The 20011-nt window shown below is 39.6% G+C and overlaps 1 long non-coding RNA gene across 1 annotated transcript in view; it reads right to left on the minus strand.

Moving 5' to 3' along the window:
• Positions 1–20011, minus strand: part of LOC309697092 — a 294518-nt gene that overhangs the window by 26257 nt on the left and 248250 nt on the right. The window contains exon 2 of the long non-coding RNA XR_014273749.1: positions 12481–12590. This is a non-coding gene — a long non-coding RNA (uncharacterized lncRNA). The remainder of the gene's footprint in view (positions 1–12480; positions 12591–20011) is intronic.

Raw genomic sequence — 20011 nt, forward strand, 5'->3', positions numbered from 1 at the left:
GTTCCTTAAATGACAACATTTTTAATCATGTTAATCTGCATCCTTCATTTCTCTCCATTCCTGTGCACGCCATAGACTCACAATAAAGTTTGCATTTACTGTCATGAAAGCAGAGCTCTTACTATAATTTTACATTTTGTAACATATTATTTTTTTAACTTTACATATAGCATGCATATATTTCCTAGTCTTCCTAATATAACCATTAAAACATATGCTCTAAAGTTCATGTTATTTTTAGCAGAGGCACACTGAACAGAAAATAAAGAACCACATAGAGCAATGTTTTCCTTCCTGTTCAGGTACTAGCTTCTTTTCTGTCATTGTGGGTTACATTACAGAAAGTCTGCCTCTTGCTTTGAAGTCATATTCATTGCTCTTCATGTCTCTTATTGTCACAGTATGTTATTCCTCTGCTACCAACAAGCTCGAGGGCACACGCTCCCAGTTTCTACCCCTGAGTAGCAGCTGTTGGCCATCTTTACTAATGTTGTCTTCTATACATGACATGAGAGACAACACAGAGATGCGATGATTAAAATGTCTCTGTTCATTGGTGTTAGGGGCATTTCACTTCGACTGCCTGTGGATTTGTATTTCAAAGCTGAGACATGTTGTTTTTCCCCTTTCCCTTTGAAGCCAGTCATAATGATGTTCCCTACCTGTCAGCCTGAGGATGCCTGAATAGCTCAGGAATCCACTGCCACATTTATAATAAATAAGAGACATCTTGATGTATTTTGAAAGAATGTAGGAATGTGAGACCCATGCATGACTCATTTACTCAATACTGAAATGGACTTGAGTTCACTGGACTTTCCCACCCATAGCCTGTAAATGCTCCAATAAGCCCTCTACAGTCACATTTTTGCTCATATCATAGCAAAAATCTAATAACCAAACTGAACCTAAAGTCCGTCTTTTGTAGATTCTTCTCAGCATCTGATCTGTTTGATACATTAGGAAATCAACAATATCAGTTGTGATTTAATGTAAGATCATGGATATTGTTTACATGTTCATGGACTACGGTTTGTGTTCTTTGAGGTTTAGCACCAAGTAAAGACCATGAGATGAGCCGAGTCCTCATTCGTCCATGTAGATGAATTCAAACATGCTGTAACCGTGAGTGACATCTGTGGAAAAAAACATAAAACCATCTGCAACAAATCATCATACTAAAACTACCTTAATGAGTTCATTGCACATTGTTATAATGTTATGTCTGCCTTTGCCTGAGTAAAATGGATCTGACACCATTGATGGTGTTGAGCTAAAATGAAACGGACTGTTGGACTGAATATTACACATTACTCTGGCTTTTAACATTGCTGTATTTTTTTTAAATAAACAAGCCAACAAAATAAAACATTAATCAATGTTAAAAATTTAAATAGAGTATTACAGCATTATGGCAGCTGGGATTGGCTTCAGACCTCCCAGGGCCCTGAATTGGATAAGTGGAAGAAGGTTGATAGACTATTACCTTTAACTACACTGATGGAGAATATAAAGTTAAAATTCCCTGTTAAAAATTTGTTTTATAAAACCCTGATTTAATGCTATTATTACCTATTTTTCCTAAATGACCATTCAGTGCATTTACTCCTCAAAATCACGTCTTGGATAGTCTGTCTTTTCTGGAAAAAAAAACAAAACAGAAAAGAAAAGAAAAGGAAAAAGGAAAAAGAAAATCTACACCAGGAGTGAGAAGTAATAGAGTACAAATCATTCATTACTTCACTTGAGTACAATCTACAGATATCTGTACTTTACTTGAATATTTATCTGTCTGATGAATCTTCCCTACATTTGAACAAAAATATCTACACTTTGTATCCCTGCCGAGACTCATTTTTAAGGTTTAACATATCTGAGTTATTGTTTCACATCGCTGTACACCTTCCGTGCTTCAAACAAATTTCAGCCTTACTGGAGGGAACAATAACAGAGACAGTCCAATTGGTGTATCCATCACTGGTGTGCACTTCACACGACAAGATGAAATGGGCAATCTGCAGTGTTCATGGTCAATGTTAGGCTATAACAAGGGTTGCAGACATCTATTTAAATTTAACCCAATGGTGCTGATTAGATTTACTTACTGAAATACACCTATAAATCATCTGTGATAGCTCATGTGATATCAGTCTGACTATAACTTGTCAAATTCAGTTATTTGAATCCAACAAGAAAAGTAAACCTCAGAGCAGAAAGCATAGCTCAAACTCAACTTCAGTTCAATTCAGTTTTATTTATACAGCTCCAAATGACAACAACAGTCACCTCAAGGCACTGTTGGAGCTCACAATAGAAATTATCACAATTTGTTCCTAAGTGATAATTTTCCCCATGCTGCACCACTAAAACTGATCTTAGGTTCACTATATTCTCTTTAGGTGTAAAGGTAAAGCCACCCATCTGCAAATAGAGCTAGTATTTTGTTTAATTCCCTCTGTTTCTCTCTTATAGTCTAAATAAGAGATGTTCCAACTGTGTGTGAATGTGTTAGTGTTAAAGTTGAAATAAAGTTGTAGGCCTTACTATATTAATACAAGTTTTACCACAAGAATCGTCAACACAAGCATCTATTACTACTTATATGACTTAAATGCCTGTACATTTGCCACACAGAACAAATCTCACACCACTTAAGCACTAGTCACATCAGCCCAGTAATCAGTGACAATGTCTATACCCCAACCAGGCCCGTGTGACTGGGTGCTACATAAATGTGAATGTTGAAATAGACACTAAATTTTAATTGTAAAACAGAAAACAGCTCGGTTTGTGCCAACTATTACAGACCAAAACAGTCATTTTATTCATTATTTGTCTGCAAAAGCTGCACACAGTTCATAAGTATAATTTTGTTAAGTTGCAGATAACTGCTGGTGCATGAGTGTGGCTACTTGCAGCTCCCAAGTCATTAGGCAGACTATTACTGGGACTCTCCTCAGCTCTTTCTGGGACAGTGGCGCAGCTGCCCCTCTGTTGGTCTTCCTTGGTCTCTTGTGTTCTGGGGGCCTCTGGATGTCTGGAGTTTTGATCTCCTCCATACCTGCTTCATGCCCTGGAGGACGGGGCTGTGGCCCCCCCACACCCTCTAGCAGATTATTACATGGAGGAACCTTTTAAAAAACAAAAAACAAGCGCGTCCATGCTCACAGGTGTACACACGGGTGATCACACCCACAAACTACACCCTTTTTGGCTCCTACCTCAAAGCACACTGTGTTCTGTTGATCTTATGTGCTGCACAATAATGTTTAACATTTAGTATTTACTGTCATATTCCCATATATCATTGTGATGTTGTTTATTCTATTACTCTTGTTCTCTTCTGCTTGTTTTCTTTTTTCTTTCTCAGCAGGTGATCCAGGTGATTGATATATGCATTTTTTTTTCTCTGCCCGTTCTGTTGGTTTTTGTCTTTTGCCCTTCTCTTTTGCCCTCTTCCCAGCTGTTTCTCTTTCCCTCTTTCTTTCTCCCCTTCTTTCCCCCAGTCAAGTCTGTCCCGTATTCAGTAAGTGAAAATAAAATAAACAATAAAAGGTGAATCAAATGGACCATTACGGCAAGGCTGGGATGGTCAATTTGGTAAAGTAAATCCGTTGGGCATCTTTCTTTGCCTTTAGACAACAATTCTGATGGCAAAAGAGCCAAACGGGACAGGCAAAAAAAAAAAAAAAAAAAAAGGCAGACTATTACTGGGTGAAACTGACTAATGACAAAGGTTTTCTTAAATTCCTTTTATTTTCCTATTTTTCCAGTTCGTCATATCATGTCATCCATCATCAGCGTTCTGTAAATGTGCTTTCCAAGAGGACATCACATTTAATTTCGGAAAAAATAAAAATAAAAAAATATAATGATTTTATAAATAACATTGATACTCTATCTATGCTGGAAGAACACATGAGATGGAGAGAGGTTGAGTGATATGTGGCAGCATCAAAACAAGACCTGAAAGCCGTTTTTAAATACAATTTTTTTGCCAAATTGTGGGTCATTGCAAAATTAGACTGACGGAAAAATTGTGAGAGCACCGAGAAGACTTACATAACTTTCTAAGAAATATGGTAGACTTTATGATTGAACTGACTGAAAGCAGTAACTCTGTCACTCATAACAGTTGACTGTGTCAGAGCTTATTGGAGATTATGTATCGGAATTTCGGGAGCAGGACCACGCCTCCAAACACTCTCCTTCCGGTTGTCATCTACATAGGTTCCCTCAGTTCTGCAAGCTGTTCATTCTCGTTTACGTGCCCCACCCTCCCTCCTTGTTCTCAATTCTTTAACTTCTGCATTTCTATTTAGTGCATGGGGATCTGCCAGGCCCGGGAGCCATCTCCAGTCCCCTTCGAGGCCTTCCCCAACCCGTAACTCAATTCATGTCAAAGCATTCACTTTTCCCTACTAAAACGCTGTCAAACCTAAAATGAGGACGTGGGCCCAGCTAGTGAATTAAAAAATGAAAGCAAGAAATATGTAAGTAGTGTGTTACACTGTTTCTACCAATAGTTTAGTGGTTACATTTATTAAGCTGCCACTATCTACCGCAGAAGCTGTTAGATTGTGTTATCGGACTATTTTATTTTGCATGCAAAAAAGTAATTCAGATATGAGTGTGCTTTGGTATCAGAAAATCAAATTGCAGTTGAAAAAACAAAGTATTTTCCCTGCTGTACAATAACATATCTGTAGTACATTTGTCACTAGTTGCTACAAGGGAGATTTAAATAAAGTCTTGAAGTTTACAGCAGTGTTTTTACGCCGCCTAGTTCAAGGATTTTATTGGAAAAGCAAGGACATACTGCAAAGTAGTTTTTGAGGCGGGATGCTTGGGGATTCGGGTGAAATGTGATCTTAATTTTGAGAAACATAATGCTACGCCTAACACATTTTAATCCTTGTGTGGGTGGAATCGATGGGTGCTTTGGTGAGCCGTTTCACAAATGCAAGCCTTTGTGAAAGCAGGAGCCACCAAACTGGAGTTAAGCTCTCCAAAACCTATCGTACCTGCAGCATCGCTATGAATATGAACTTTTAGTGAATAAAGTTTTTTCTTTTTCTTCTGTAGTTTGAGATTCAGGCTGATGTGCTAATGCACGTGCTTCCAGAGCATCTGGTCACTTAACTAGCTGACGTATTTTCTAGATTTGAGAATCACACTATATTTAGAGTATAAAACAGACACGTTCCAAGCTCTGCTAGTGGTAGTACATAGTGCACCTGTCTTCTCGGTGCTTTGTGTCTGTTGATGGATCAGAGCTACTGCCTGTGTTATTGTAATGAGGATATTATACTGACGCTTGACATGGCCTGCGGTCCTCAGTTCAAGGCGAACAGTGTCATTATGACTGGGACATGCTCCATGACAGACGTTATGACATTTAGCCTTTGACTCCTGTGCCATATTACGCCACTGTTCAGAATAAATTTTGTCAGAATTTGATTTTTTTTTTATCTTATAGAGCAGAGAGCGTAGGAGGTAGAGCTCATTTATTGAGAATTGACAATCAGAGCTAATTTTTTTTCACAGATTTTGGATAACAAGTGTTTTTTTTTTTGTATCTATAAACCACAGAGAAACATGTAATATTGGACTGTACTTTTTATATCCAATAAATTTGGATAGAAATGTTAAATCTCTATACTCGACTGTCTTCAGACAGAAAATCTTTGTCTGGGCATTCTTGGCCTTTAAATCACTGATTATTACTTAGTTCAAAGTAATTTAGGTGGTTTAACATTTCTTCAAGTTGCACTCCTTTGAGAAAGTCCTTTCTCAAACCAGATCAATACAATATTGTACATGTACTGTAGAACCCTGAACTTAATAAAGTAAGACTGCCTTCTGAGAAATCTTTCTGTAGAGGACACTGCAGCCTGCAGTCGCTTTTCATGATGGCCATGAAGCAGTTGGTGGGAGGCCTTGTCATCCTATGATTTAAACAAGCCAAAAAAGATCCCCACTTGATGTTCACTTGATTTTGCCAGGATCAACTGTTTTCTGTTTTATCCTATCAAAACCATCAGTAGTGATGTGGAGAAGATAGATGAAAGGGTTAACAGACAGCATACATAAAGAGGGCCTAAGGAACTAGTGATAGACATGGATTTACTGCAATCTGTCATCCTGATCATTAGTTACACTGGGAGATGGAGATGCACTGTAAATTGAATGATAAATATATCTTATCTGCAGTGGATTTGCTCACCAATGCATAGCGATTGCAATCCAGCAGTGTTACGTGAATGTCAGTAAGTGTATGTGAAAGTAATTGACAGTACTAACCAGCTGCAGATCCTAATTAGGTGTCCGATGGGGGATCTAAGCTGGGATGAACCTCATTAATGATGAGAAACAATGTTTGATGAAATTTACTTCTGCAGTTTTAGAGATACCTGCCATAATCACACACGCACACCATCTCTCCCTGTGTCTCAAGCCCACCGTCTCCTCATCCCGCGCTCCCAGTGAATCCGTCTTCCCTCAAAGACTGCAAAGGACCAGAGCTGAAGCAAACACGTCAAAACACTTACAAGCAGTCGCCTCCTTTGTGCAAGCATCCTCAAACACTGAGTTAGTTTGAAGCTTGACTGACCCCAGTTACTGTACTTAGCAGGGGGAGAACACAAAAAAGACATACAGCTTTTTAAAGGCTCGCCCTGAGGGCCCGAGAGGCAGATGGGGCTCTGAAGAGTGAAAATGAATAGAATCTGATAGAGTGGAAAAAGTCTAAAAAGACACTTAAAAGAGTCAGAGATGCAAAGGCGGCATCGCAGAGGTGGGATGTGAGTTGAAAACACCATGAAAACGCTACATTAGCTCCCTCTCTACTGCTGGTGGAGGCAGTAACCATAATCATTTGCTAGTCTAATGGCAGTAAGGCGGTGATGAGAGCTAATGCACACTGTCACAGGAAATTAAAGCGAGGGAAGCCATTTTGGAGCATAATTCCTTCAGTCCCCACCCCCTTTTTTCATGGTTCCTCTTGATTGATAGTCCTCTAAATGTTGCTCTACATTTAGATGTAATCAGGACAGTCTTACCAGAAAAGATGAAAGACCTCTCTATTCTGGGGTTCATTCCATTTATACTCCTGCAAATGACACAGCCACTTAATTTATCAGTGCAGTATCTCAGCCCCGCCACAATGTGAAAGTGCCATAATCCACATTGCCAAAACTGGCGGTAAGAATGGGGTCCATATGGTTGAGAATTATAACATTTATGAATAATTCAACAGGGGGGGGCAGAGTGTGTCAGCGATCCAAACGTAATGCCGCAGCTCTAATTACAACCGATTTTGACATATGTTCCTCAGATGGACTGTGTTGCTTTCACACCCTCGCTTGATCAAATGTTTCATTTTGCAGGCATTAGATCAAATTCAGCCACGTGATGAGTGTTAACAACACGACTTAAAACAGAGAATGATACAGTGGAGTTAAAGCAATCTAGACAGCCATAATGATATTATAGATAACAACTAAAAGTGAAGATTTAGATTATCTCTAAAATGTATGGGTCATTTTTCACAACCTCTGGCTCACTGTAACAGTTCAATATTAGCAAAAAAACCCCCCACAAAACACACTAAAAAAATCCTTTATTTTATTGATATTCATTTATTGATATCTAATTTGTTTTGGGGGGTCTGTTACTGGTGTATTTTGCAGTGTAGGCACCCAACTGTTTAGTTGTTGGGGCAAATGAACAAATGTTTCATTACCATTACTTCTGATGTCCTTTTGCACAAATTAAACACTTTTAAATTACCAATCATCTCTTGGACATCGTAACATCTCTTTCCTTTTTGCTATGCTATAGTGGTTGAACACCAGGCTCTTAGCCTTGAAAACTAAGTGTAACTATTTATTGCTGCAGGTTTCAATTTTATCCACACTGCTGACCTTTTTTTTTTGAATATCACCTAAAATGAAAAAAAAAGTTATAAACAGGGCTGCACATAAGTGGTCCGCAGGTGCGCATGTGCTGTCAAAATAAAAGACGCGCACCAGATAAGAAGTTGCAACGCACGTTTGCATACATAAGATTTCTAGAGGAGGACAGACATTTGTTTAGAACTCTTAAAGATGTCGAAGAAGCTCCTTTAAGCAATTACTTTGGTGTTCCTCCACCTCCAAAGAAATGTCAGGAGTCCGAACCGCAAAAAAAGCGCGTATTCTCGGGAAAGTGGTTGCAGGAGGTGAGCTGGCTTCAAACAAATGATGAACGCACAGAGATGTGGTGCAGAATATGCCGTGAAAATCCCACTCTAGTGGACAAAAACAGTGCCTTTTATATGTACGCAAACGTGCATTGCAACTTCTTATCTGGTGCGTGTCTTTTATTTTGACAGCGCGTGCCCACCTGCGGACCACTTATGTGCACCCCTGGTTATAAAGTAACCTCGTTATAGAAGAATAATACCTGCATCCATGATAGTGGTATAAAACAAAGATGTCACCTGTTGACTAAAGACAAAAACAAACCGATGTAAACAATCAAACAACGAGAATTAAACTTAAAAAGAATGACACAGTAGTGTGCAAAAGTGTTGAGCCATCCCTCATTTCTTTATCCTTTGCTAAGAAAATGGGCAATAGGTTCAATTAAACTTGTGAAAACATACATGAGGAAGTAGCTCCATGACTGTTAGCGTTCCATTGTGTGTTTTTCTATCCAGGTATGCTTACACTGGCAGTGTGTTAGGATCATTGTCATGATGTAACATTAAGTCTTTGCCAGTCAGATTCTTTACAGACTGTTCATAATTCCATTGGTTGGGACAAAATCTCCAACACAGCTGGCTGAAATGCATTCCCAAACCATGACAAAGCCTCCAATGTATTTTACAGATGGCCGTAGACACTTATGGTTGTACCTGTACATGCTGATGAATCTCCCAAATCCTGTCAGGATTTTGTTTCAGTTTCTTAAGGACACTGCTTTAAAACCCTTTTCATCTGCTGTAGGTCTGTTTTTGTTCTTCACATGCGTACAACATGTAAACATATGCATCCCTCTTTCAAAAAAATTCTCCTTTGAAGCAAAATACAAAGAAGGGATGGCTCAAGACTTTTGCACAGACTTTTTAAGCTTATAGAGCAAATCAATTGATACTAACGTGAAATAAAAATCCCTTTGTCCTATCTTGCTAAAACATTTTTCTTTTACAAACATCAAAGTAAAAGGCCAACACAGCGAGTATCTAATGGTGAGGTTATCTTGGTTGTGCAAAACATTTCCACAGTCAATTTATCGCATGGCAGGGGTCGCTTCCACCACCAGCAGACGCTCTGACTCCTGTGTTGAGCAATGCTGTTCAAAGGTCCTGGGCACTAAATGTCATCTGATGATGTGCCGCTAAATAAAAAATCTAAATCAAATCAATATTCAGTTTGATGACCATTTGCCTTTAAAATATGACCTGCAGGTACACCTGTGCAGATTTTCAAGATACCTCGCAGATGCAGTAGTTTATCTTGAGCGTGCTCACACTAAGCATGGTTATCTTGCACCATGTCTGCACGATTGTCCCCGCTTTTCGCTGGTCTTCACTCACACTGCCCTTAATGATCTGGGCCAGAGTACACTTCAGTTTATCTTCATATGTCTACTCCTCTCTCGTGCTCACGCTTCACACCCACACATGCTCTTAAATTGTGCTCTTGCGGAGCACGAGGTTCACAGTTTTATGTATTTTGTGTCTTAATTAGGTAAGCGGTGATACACTCTCCTGTCACACATTTGTTAATTACTCTAAGTGGAGTTCTGTGTTACGGGGGTGGATAGTGATCATACAGCATGTGTGCTGCGCCCGAGTCCAGCTAAACCTTCCCCGAGCCCACTGGAAAGGTTCCAAGGAAGGGTTTGCATAAGCATGCTTGAGTACGGTACCCAGCAATCATACTGGTGAGATGAATTCTACTTTCAAGGACAAACGAACTTAACAATTTCTGTGCATATAAAGTGCTCAATATTTTTTTCAGTGTCTAGGGTCACAAAACACAGGGGAGGCTGTGTGTGACACAAAAACAACTGCTTTCTAAACCTAAAACCCTTAACTTAGACAAAGACACACACATACTGATGTCCTTCATTACCATAGAAGAACATCAGAGGCAAAACAAAAAGAAAAACAGATGTAGGTACTGTATACAGTCATTTTAACTGTCTAATGAAATTGGCAAACATATTCTCAAAACTGAATAAGAACTAATCTAATAAGAGATATCGTTTCTCACCGAAAACCCCCCAGAACACATCTCAAGGTGTAGCAATGTTCTCAATAGTAATTAATCTTTACTATCAAGAGGATTTACTTGGCAGTTTTTGTTCTGTCAGTGAAAACAGTCTAATCAGCAACAATTTGCAAACTTCTCTGGCAGCCAATGAAGCAGTTCAGATAGCTAAAATGGCAGCAAAGCTTCCCAAATTGAAATAGTGTTATCTGATGAAGAAAAATAGATCCTGCTTTTTCTGCTATTCCCCACACGCTATGCCCCAGAGTGTGGGAAAAGGTAAATAGACAGATAGAGGCAAGTAAAATCGAAGAGCCGGATCTGTAATCATCTAACTAATAAATTACTTTGCACGTCTCTGTAGGTAGGTCCTTGCTCATAAACTTATGTCCTCTAGCATGAAAAGAACATTGTGCATGTTTGAGTAGGGATAAGAAAGACCTACAGGATGCTGAAAAAATAAACAGCTTTCATGGTGTTTTCATCTTGGTATTTATTTCCAAATGATGCTTACAGTACATGTTACACTCAGAGCTACATTCAGACAGCTCTCCCTTCACAAATGTCAAGGCCTAGCAACGTCAGCATAGGCTGATTCAGATCAGGAAAATGCATATTTACAAGGCTCAGTCATACTCGCTTTCTTTCTCTATGCTTTATTAGGCCTTGGCGAAGTATTGATGCATACAATTATACTACTGAATGTGTCATGATTTTCTCTAAGTGACAGAGTTAATCAACCAGATCTGAGATTACTCAGTGGCTGTTCTGATCATGCCTCTAACCACCAGACTGGATTTTACATAGGCTCTATTTATTTTGATGGATGCAGCACATAGATTTATTGTGACATGCTGTGCAAGAAAAAACAAACAAAAAAACCCCCCACCATGAATAAACATCTTGCTCCACACTGTTACACATGATCTACCCATGACAGCATACATTATAGCATTAAACGTTATAGCTGAAAGTAAGCCAATTAGGCAACTCCACTCCACTGCTACCAACACGACATGCTAAATAATGCTAGTACAAAACATCCAAGAACACCAGCACTACATCAAGCTCGTCTAGTTGAAGTGGCGTATGTAGCGGGAGCTTGAAATTGTCCATTAATCCCAGAGCTTTCACTTTTTCATTACAGCTCTCCAGTCACAAATTGGAAGGGACAAATGATTGGATTACACTTGGTATAACTGAAAAAAGAAATAATTTCGCCTAGTGATTTATCTTACCCCTGCAAATGAATAGTACTGACAATTAGACTAACTGAGGATTCTAATACAGAGCAAGTAACCCAACTTCATCCCCGGGGTTTCCTCCACGTCTACTCTCTACCACACTTTAACCGGAATTCTGGCTGGAAGAAATTAAAAAGAATAAAGACATCTCAAATTTTAGCACTGAGTAAAACTATAAGTCTGCCAGAGGTGGACTCCCACCAAATTCTTTAATCATTATTAAAATTTTGTTCTGAAAACAAATAGTGTCACGGCTGGGGCGGCAGTCGTGTGGAGGTGAGAAGGAGGATCCAGTGGTGGAGGTGCAAGTGAGATTTATTTACAGCGAGCAATAACCAAGATGTGGGCAGAACCAAAACATAGCCTAAACTGGGAAAACTAACACAAACGGAGGACACGGGGCGAGGAGCAGAGCGACGCGGTGAAACACGGAATAATGCTGGGTACACAGAAGATTCATAGAGAAACACAGACAACACAACGAGGAGCACAGGCAGACATGCAGTATAAATACACACACCAGGTAATTAGGAAATGGCACACAGGAGGGGACACAGCTGGAACTAATGGGCATAACGAGACACAAACCTACAAAGTAAAACAGGAAACTCACAGACTGTTTCACAATACCAACTCGGGGACACGAACAGAACACAGAGGAAGGACACAGGTAGGGAGAATAGAACACTAAACACACAACTCAAACCCTAAGAACAAATACAAAACAGCAGAAACTGGAAAATAATAACAATAAACTCAAAGCACTGGATCAACAAACCAGGATCATGACAAATAGGCTCTGTTAATTGCATAAAATGCCATTAATAAGTCCAATAAGTGGAATTAGACACTGCTCAGTGACTGTCAAATTGTTGTGCACAAGTGTTGTCATCATAAAACCTAACATGGCAACATTGTAAAGATATAAAAATAGGACACCACTGGCCACAGAGTGGTGCAGTAGTTAGCACTGTTACCTTAAAGCAGCTAGGTCAAGGGTTTGAATCCATCGGCACTCAGTCCAAAGACATCGATATTAGGTTTACTGGTCATTCTGAATTGGCCACAGGTATGAGGTCTTTCTGTGCTATGGGACCATTATTCTTGACTTCATGATGACATCACATCTGTCATCCAAGTTGCAGTTCGGTGCACCTCTTGGTTTTTGCAACCTCACTCATTTTGTTGCTGCCACAAAAGCACCATATGGGAAGGATACATAAATAGATTTTGTTATGTGGCAGCAATGTCACCACTGGCCTGTGATCCTGCCTTTTGTTGTTACAGCTGGGAAATGCTCCAGCTGCCTAGAATTGGTAGAAGTGTAAGAAAATGGTTGGGGGGGAAAAAGATGAAAGTCATTGTGGTTGGCTGAGTATCAGTTGTGCAATTTCAACCATTTAAAATCTGATCAATATAAAAACACTGAAGGACCCTGAATATTTTCTGATTCCACACTACTCTCACTACACTTACTCAGAGTTCATATATAGTGTGGCAATGGCCGTGTCACTGGCCAGTATTTTACACATTATTGAGTTTTAAATTTTCAGTATGGCAGTGCAGGCAGATTCCATGGTGGTTTCAACATGGTGAATAAAATCTATAACATGGACTTGAGTGTTCTGCTGCACTGCTCTGATCTAGTCCTTCATACTTGATGATTTGTCTCCTTTATGAAAAGAAATGGTGTTAGTTAATTTTACTCTATAACAACTTTGGGTTAATTTGCTTGGAATCAGATTTATTTGTTGCAGTGTCAAGAGGTCCATACAGAAACATTTTTTCCGCCATCAGCAAAATATTGGGTTGTTAGCAGCATCCCTCATAAATACATTCTTATTGCCACACACTCGGTGATAAACTTGGAGATATAAAACTGTGATCTATTGGTTGCCAGTCATTCAGCAGCATTAAAAACTGTCATTAAATCATAATTAATTCTACACGAAGAAACAAAAGACCTGGTTATTTTAATCATATATATTTATAATTCTCAACTTGGAGAAACAGTGAGATAAATAGACACTGGAGAGATAATTGCCTGGGGAAAAAATGTAGCTGCTATTGAACACAGACTCACACAAACAATACTACATAATAATTAGAGGGAACATGTCGCCACTGTAGTGATAAACAACTCTGAGATTGTATATCTGGTTAAATTGAAATCTAATTAGCTTAAAGGGATCCAGTTTGTAGCTGTGGCTGTCACACTAAAGACGTTTTCTACTATCCATGTATAGGTGGCATTTTTGTTTTACTGTCAGGTCACTTTGAGAGTGGCAGCTGCAGAATGATGATCTCTTACTGATTGGCTTGCCACTAACAGATTTAAGAGCTTCACACGAAGTCTTTAGGGATCGAAAATGGCCTCAGAGCGGCTCTGAAATGATCCATGGGCTATTGGGTTATTAATGTCAGAGTGCTGACAATCATAGACACTCTGTAAAGGCCTGACTCAACTGAGCTTAGCATGGTTAACACCCTGTGACTCACAGGTTTCCAAAGCAGATAGCTGAAGTTATGTAAATAGAGGCTATTTCTGCAGTGCTTCTCACGTCAAATCCTTTTAAATGATGCGGTTTTCTCATGTACCAAAACAACAATAGATACATCACTTTTTTTTCATCAGTAATAATAGTAGAAAAAGGTGATCACTAAACTGTAGAAGTCATTCTCTGCTGATGATCTACCAAGACTGTGGCACTTGAGATATTTCAGTCTGAACCAAAGTCACTGTCACGGCTGGCGGAGGGAGCCGTGTGGTGTGGAGGAAAAGGAGGACCCAAAATGCAGCAAACTGATGATACGAGTGACGTTTATTTTCAAAGGTGGCAGTGGCAAAAAACAGGCAACAAAGCATGAGTAATGACAAACCTAAACTGGGAGAAACTAAAGAGCAAACCTGAAATCTTACAAAACGGAGAGCGGAGCAGAGAGACGCAGACCAAGGACCAGGATACCAAGAAACACAGACGAGCCGACAACGAACACAGACCGACACCCACTATATATACACACACACACAAGGTAATCGGGTAATCGCACACAGGAGGGAAGAACAGCTGATCTGAATACACATGATGACTGGAGGACACAAGCTGAACACAATGACAACAGACACAGACTTTCAGAACAAAACAGGAAATCTAGAACCCGAACCGGACACAAGGGGGGAGGACACAGAATAACTAGAACAGAGGGAAATAATCACAAAACACAAAACGCTGGGTCAACGACCCAGGACCATGACAGTCACCACAGACAAAAATGACTTCTAAACACCACCATCTCTTGTACTTTTACAGTTCCATCCCATGATAGCAATGCACAGTCCCAGACTTGCAGTCTTTTGGCAGCACCTTGAAAACTCAGCACCCAACATACATTTTGCATGTACAGTTTTTCTTTAATATTGTATGACTACTTAATCAAAGGCTGCAGTGCAATTCATCAGCGGGTCTCAATCTTATTATCATGCTTTTTTTTTTTTTTTTTTTTTTTGCAGAAGCCCCTACATAATAACCTCCTAAAAGCTTCCAACCCCCTAACAGTGTTTGCTGGAGCAGGTGGTCAAGCCATATACATCACAGTTAGGAAATTACTGCAACTGTAAGCTGTTCCCTTTAACCATATTTAAAAATTAACCCACCTTAATTGTCAGTTTAATGTTTAAATGGAGTTTTCAGGTTTTGCAAGGAATTGAAATGCATTTAAGATTTATAAGTAAATATAAGTGTTTAAATTTTAAATAACATTTACTTATGCTTCAGTCACACAAGCCTAAAGACCGGTTGGCAACCCCCGGGAAATTGGTTAGTGAGTGATTTCTGGCTGTTGCTGGGTGAAATCGGTCGAGCAGAGTGCAAGTGTTTCCAGAGACTACAGCATTGTTCATTCAACCCGCAAGTGGCCACAACAATTACACAGAGTTTCTTAGTTTAGTGTTTTGTTTTTTTTTTATACTTGCAACTGGCAGTTGGCAGCAAGGTTATTATCGTTAACGAAAACTAACGAAATAACGAAAACTAGAAGTGAAAAAACATTTTCGTTAACTAAACTAAACTAGCAAACAATTGGTAAAAACTAATTAAAACTGATATAAAATTGAAAATCTGAAGTCAAAACTAAATAAAAATAAAAACTAATGAAAATTGCAAAACTATTAAAACCCTGGTTGGCAGTTCACTAACCAGTTTCTAGGGCTGTGTAACTGGGGCCTTAGCAACTGATTTCACAGGGGGAATCGGAGAATGTACATTTTCATCTATCGTTGCCAGATTGTCAACACAATTAAAACATTCATAAACTTAGTTAATCTTGAAGTGAGTGACTAAAAATGTTTGATCAGTCTCCTAACTTGGGTCATGGGGTGGTCTGCAGCCTATCGCAGCTACACTGAGTAGAAACAGAGAAGCAGCTTCACCAATAATCATCAGTAAATGCAACAAACATGCCTTTGGTCAGTGGGAGTGATTCCCAAAGTGTTGGCCAGGGACCCCTGGTTGGATGCAAAGGTAGCACAGGTGAGCTGTAGTAATAAGAGAAATTGAGTTTGTAATTACTTACAAGTCTGTAGAGCTACATACTTATTTTTATGACAACTACATCAAAACTGGTAATAGGAGGCAGTGATTTGATATTACTCATTACCCTGACTTCAGTTTACTGCTCTTAGAAGCTTGTGTTCAATTGGCAGATTGGTCACACACTGGCCTTCCCATTGTATAACCAACAGTCTGTGTTGTTCAAGTTTTTTAAATAAAATTGGGTGGGACCCATGGGATTTCTTTGGTTTTTAAGTGGGCTGCAGCATGGTTGACTTTGGGAATGGCTGACCTAGAGGAACCCCAAAGAGGGACAAAAAGAGCATGACTTTGTAAATAAGTGCCATCAAATGCATCAAAAAAGTATCAACATCTGAAACAAAAAGCCAAAAGTGAGTTTTAACTATTCAGACACTTCCTTTAAATATGCGCCATATTGATGTGAGAATATGACGTAGTATGCTGGACTGGAAGGTTATAAATCTTTTTAGTTGCTAAAAGGGGTCAATAATCGGAACAGGTCAATAAACTTCATGGATTAAGTAATGCCTCTTTTACAGGCACTGTGGCATTCGAGACTGTGAGACTTCCATGCAACAAAGTAAACTTTTATCATTACAGCCTCCTCTAGATTTGTTATTGAGCATTTCACAAGCCATGCAATCATCTGCTAATGGCAAGTCTATGTGAAAAGCACATTGCTGAGCTCTTATGGGACTGGGCTGATTTTCCCACCCTGGTCCCTAGTTACATCTACAGGTTATTGACTGCAGTCACAGACAACCTACGATCAATACATGAGAGCATTAAAGCCATTGCCACGGCTGTTGCAATTTCATTGATCCCGTATTGTGTTCCACAAAAGGTTACAGAAATGGAGTCTTGGGCAACTGGCAGGGCAGCCGTGCACAGGCAATTTCAATGAGCAGGAAAGGGTTCTCTGTGAGTGCTTGATACTCTGTTATTTTCACATTTCTCCAGGAGTCTTTTTTTACTGAAAAACAAACAATTGCACTGTAAATTTTCTCTCTATACAAAGAGTACTCTATTTGAAAGATAATCACCTGATGTTGAGGTAATTTATGCTTAATATCTTTGTTCCTTTGTTATGAATGTAGGGTCTGTTTTCTTTTGCTAACAGAATACAGCACTATGGCATAAACATAGTAATACAGACCAAATTCCAACGTTGTCCAGGTCATAGGTCAAGTACGACACAATGCCTTTCTCAGCTTTGGCAATGTTATTGTGTTCCTCAACAGCATAACGACCGTGTTAACCACTGTAAATCATACAGCTGGAAACCTGCCTGTGATGTGAACTGTGGTACTTGTCACTGGGTATAACAGAACAGTCCACTCATTGGAAACAACCAAGATACAGATGCTGAATCCACACAGTACACACAACCCGTTCTCACTCCCAAAGCGTAACATTTTACGCTAGGTGACAAATCGTCACCATATTACGTTTTCGGCTACCCACCACGTTCCTAAATGACGACCTCGGAAAAAGAGGAAATATGAGAACCGTCTGGACTGAACCTACACATGTTCGCTCTTTTTCTTCAAATCGCTTAGAAACACGCTATTTAACATCATTAAAGTCCTGGTTAAGGTCAGGAATAAGGTTATGGTCAGGGCTAGGGATAAGGTTAGGTTTAGGGCTGGAATACAGGGCTGGAACGTCTACTACCGCGGGAGCGTCATTGCACTGGATTCCAGCAATAACCCGCCGCGTACCATAAGAACGCCGAAGGTCTCCTTTCGCGTTCCTCAGGAACGCCGCGGGACGTGACAAAACGTCGACATGTTACGCCTCGGGAGTGAGAACGCTCTGCAAGCATCCTCTGCCTAATGCATTTTCACTACATGCAGGAAGTTAAGTAGCTCTAATGCAGGCTGGCACATTAGTCCAGCAATAAAGGGAACATGTACATACAGTTCTGTCACGGCGTAAAAGCATTTTGCTGTACCTGTGAGGGAAGATGTGTATTTATGTAATCTGCCATAATGGCTGCTACATTTTGGTGACCATCACTACTGACAGCATTTTGATGGCCACATCTATAGGTCATACAAGAATAATGAACTCTAAGACAAGTGCCTGAGTGCTCCTGGTGGGAGCACTCAAAAAAAAGGAAGTACTTTGAGCAATTTCAGTTTGACTTGTGCACAAAACTCAATATAAAAAGTTCAAATTGTGCACATTTAGCTGTCTGTACCATCACTTACTTGACTTCTATAAGTAATTTATTGTCGCAAATAGTATTATTATTTTGCTGTGAAGATGTTTTTTTTTTCTTAAATAGGAAAACAAATTTATTATATAAATGTTTAAATAAATGCAACACTGCCATTGCTGCTATTAAAGCCTTGTAATGAAGAAAAACGTTTTTTTCCATCATACAATTAATCTTGCAAAACATCTGATTAACACAAGCAAATATATTCAACAAGTCTGGGAAGTTTTATAAAATGCTCCCAGCAGGATTTATTGACAGACATTTAATACAATCAAAACCACTGACAAGGGAAGAAGAGTTTAAAAACCAGTGGAAACTCCGGCAAACACTAAATCCACTAAATCAGAATTAGATTGATAGAAACGTCTTTTTGCATATTCACGTCGATGGGTCCCACTGACTTGTTTCCATCCAAGGAGAAGGTAAACACTGTGCTAGTCAACAGCTGATGGAGGACAAGATGAGCCGTGTCTGCCTGGTTCATTGTGGACTCAGGTGTTTAAGGCCCGAGCAGCTGTTCTAAGGCCAGCTTCATGCTCAGTTGCTCTGCATGGCTCTGCCGCTCTCCAGCTGAGACAAGGCCTGTTGTCTGTGCTATATTTGATACCACAGTGAGTAATTAATAAGGTTCTATTAATAACAGTGGGAGCTGTAAAAGATCCCCTTTTCTTTGCTGCTCTCCTCTGCAGCTTTTGGCACAGCCCAGCAGCCCTATTCACTGCTGTTATTAAGCCAATGCACGCAGAGCCACTGGGATGAAAATGCGCACTTTATTTCATGGACTGTTTTATCTCCGTCTCATTATTAGAAGGGATGTAGCAGTAACCAAAGAGATTAAGTTTTAAATCTATCCCTTTATCCAGGTGCACGAGGAAATGATTTAACTGAGCTGGACATGGAAGGGAAATATCAGGTAATAAAGAAAACAGATATTGTGTTGTGGATTACATCGCCGTGACGAAATTCTGCAGAAATCATAACAACAGATTTGGCACTAAGACTTCAAGTGGTAATGACTGAAAGAGTGACACAGATGCATGTTTGGTAAATAGTACTACTTTAGTATCCACTTTACTGTCACCATTTTTCTAAGAAGTGATTAAAATTTGACAGCTGGATGTCCAGATCTGTCCCGTTGGGCTGGTTAAGAAATTTGGCATGAACATGTTAGGATTACACACACACAGCAGATGCATTTTTAATAAAACACTTAAGCATAGCTTCACAGCACAGAAGCAGGAAATCTCACATTACATTCAGGTGAAAGGTCTCCCCCCTGGCATGTAAATATAAAAGTATTAAATATTATAAAAGTATCTTTGTCACGATCTGAGGAGGCAGACCGTGCGGTGGTGTGTGTGGTGGACCCAGGTGCGAACACACGAGAGTAGACTGGAGTAAACTTAACTGAAAGCGAGCCTTCATTGTGGCTGGTGACAAGGAGTGCAGATAAGGCAGAAACGCAGTGACAAACTAAACTATGACTAAACTGGGAAAGTAAAACTAGGAAAAACTATGAATACTAAGACTGGCTGTGACAACATGGAGGGTGGGAACACAGACAATGCAACACAGACTACATGAAACACAGAGACTAAATACACATGAGGGATGATCAGGGGAAGTGGCCACACATGGGAGCACAGCTGACACACATGAACCTAACGACAGGACAGGAGAGGTGAAACTAAATACACTGACATTGAATACAGA

Source organism: Aulonocara stuartgranti (assembly GCF_965226115.1).
Source record: "Aulonocara stuartgranti genome assembly, chromosome: 20".
NCBI lineage: Eukaryota > Metazoa > Chordata > Actinopteri > Cichliformes > Cichlidae > Aulonocara > Aulonocara stuartgranti.